This window comes from Petaurus breviceps, unplaced genomic scaffold (assembly GCF_028583685.1).
Source record: "Petaurus breviceps papuanus isolate PSGF00001 unplaced genomic scaffold, PetGlider_PUasm1.0 90804, whole genome shotgun sequence".
Lineage (NCBI taxonomy): Eukaryota > Metazoa > Chordata > Mammalia > Diprotodontia > Petauridae > Petaurus > Petaurus breviceps.
The window spans coordinates 2,252,868-2,255,246 of NW_027187348.1; the positions used below are offsets into that span (position 1 = coordinate 2,252,868).

At 40.8% G+C, this 2,379-nt stretch overlaps 1 protein-coding gene across 1 annotated transcript in view; it reads left to right on the forward strand.

Annotated features, from left to right (window-relative positions):
* The first annotated feature begins 332 nt into the window (after nt 1-332).
* GRIK4 (glutamate ionotropic receptor kainate type subunit 4) overlaps nt 333-2,379 on the forward strand; it is a 287,881-nt gene continuing 285,834 nt past the window's right edge. The window contains exon 1 of the mRNA XM_069070250.1: nt 333-498. The gene's annotated coding sequence lies outside the window, so the exon portion shown is untranslated. The remainder of the gene's footprint in view (nt 499-2,379) is intronic.

A 2,379-nucleotide genomic window follows, 5' to 3' on the forward strand; every position in this document is an offset into this window, starting at 1 on the left:
TTTCTCTGTGACTCCATCCTTCTCTGTCTCTCTAACTCCCTCTGTCTCTGTCTCTCTTTGTGTGTCTCTCTCCCCCCTCTGTGTGTGTCTCTATCTCTCTCTGTGTCTGTCTCTCTGTCTCTTTCTGTCTGTGTGTGTCTCCAGCTCTCTCTGTCACCTGTTATGTTCCTCTTCTCTCTCTTCTTTTCCCCCTCCACCATGTAGTAGAGTCTATTTAATTGAAGAAATCCATCTTCTGCTTTCTCTCACAGATTTCTCTCCCTCCCCTTCCCCCTTTTTCACTCTGACCCTTCCTCTTTCCTGGACTGCTCATGTTCTCCCCTCTATCCCAGGTGCCCCATTTCAAAGTGGCCCCTGAGGAATTTGTGAAGTTGCAGTCCCAGAGATTCACCACCCTGAACCTCCACCCCAGCAACACGGACATCAGCGTGGCAGTCGCTGGAATCCTGAGGTTTTTCAACTGCACCACAGCCTGCCTCATCTGCGCCAAAGCAGAATGTAAGTTTCCTGAGATCTGGAGCTACCATCCTTGGTCAGTACAGCCTGACTGCTTCTGTACCTTCTTTAGAGTGTCCCCAGCATAGGAGGGGGAAGGCTGATTTGGAAAGTTAATCCTGATAAACAGAACATGTAAGCAAAGGGATGTGTGTGTTTGTGTGTGGGGGGCACATTTACATATCTGTATGTGTGTTTATCTCACTCAAGAGCCAACTACATGTGTATGAGAAGAACACACGTTCTAGGTCATACAGAAGCAAACCAACAGCCAAGGCTCTTTGCATCTGCAAACTCAATTCCCACACTTCCTGCCTCATTGTTAGGGAGATACAAAAAGAGAGAGAGAGAAATTGGATGCGTTTGTATTTGGTGGTTTGAAGAGCATCTTTCCCTGGAGAGCAGGGTTTTGCTGATGGAATGAGGTCTGAGGTCAATTCCTGATAAAACATTTTTTTTTAAATGCAGGTTTTGGAAATACATTTTCTCTGACTTTCAGACAATTTGTGACATAAATTCAGCATTTATAAGATTTAGCTAACATAATCCAGCTCCTTCCAGCACACAGTCACGTCTGTGTGCTTAAGGCAGCCGCCCACCCACTCTCGGTCATGCAGATGCTGACCACTGGCTGTTGCTGAGGTCCCAGACATGCACTGCATGCCAGATTGTCCTGTTCCAAAAGCCCATTTCAGCACTTCTGCCCCTTCCAGAGTAGTTCTAGTACCTGTAAAAACTGGACACACCAGTCATTTTCATACCAACAGGATAGATACATTTGCTTTTACTGTGTTGTGTTTTCTGCATTCCACTTGTATATTCATTCATCAATACAAACATTTGCATGGATATATGAGTGTATGGACATATCCATTTGTTTTTTTTTTAAGATTTTATGATTGTTGCCCTCTACCTGTGTAGGTGAAGGGTAGCATTCACCTCTAGCATAGGTGAATGGTAGGTATATTCATTCATTCATTCATTCATTCAAACAAGCAAATGCAATAGACCCCTTTGTTTTTACAATGTTTTGGTTATTGCCCTCCACCTGTATGTTCATCCATCCATCCATCCATTCATTCGCTCATTTATTCATTCATTCACTCATTCATACAGAAATATATCTCCATTTGTTTTTGCCAGGTAGCGGCTGCTACCTTCCACCTGTATATTCATTAATTCATTCAAAGTAATAGATTCATTAGTTTTTACCATGTTGTAGCTACTGCCTTTCACTTATGTATTCATTCATTGATGTATCTATTGATGTGTTTGTTCATTCATTCATATGAACATGATAGGTCGATTTGTTTTTACTGTATGGTAATTGCTGTCCTCCACCTATGTATTAATTCATTCATCTATTCATCTGTTCTCTCATTCATTCATTCATTCATATAAACATGACAGATTCATTTGTTTTTACCATGTTGTGGTTACTGCCATTCATTCCTTCCTTCATACAAAAAAACACATGGATGGAGCCCTTTCTGTGGTATGCTAGGCACTGTAGAGGATACAAAGATGTATAAGCCATCCCTTGCTCTCAAGGAGTTTCTAGTCTAATTAGGAAAAGAAGGGATATTGACACAAACAAAAAACAAGCATATAATTCCACACATATAAAACGTGCAAAGACAAATACATCAGCACACACACAATAAATTTAAAAAAGTTATAGTGGAAAGAGAACTGAATTTAGTCAGAAGGCCTGTGTTCCCAACCCAGTTCTCCTATTGACTTTTCTCAGCCCAAGTTGCCATATATGGGGATGTGGAAGTAATAATAACCATACTCCCTAGCTTCCGGGGCTGCTGAGGGAATTCAGTGACAGGAGATATATATATATATATATATATATATATATATATATATATATATATA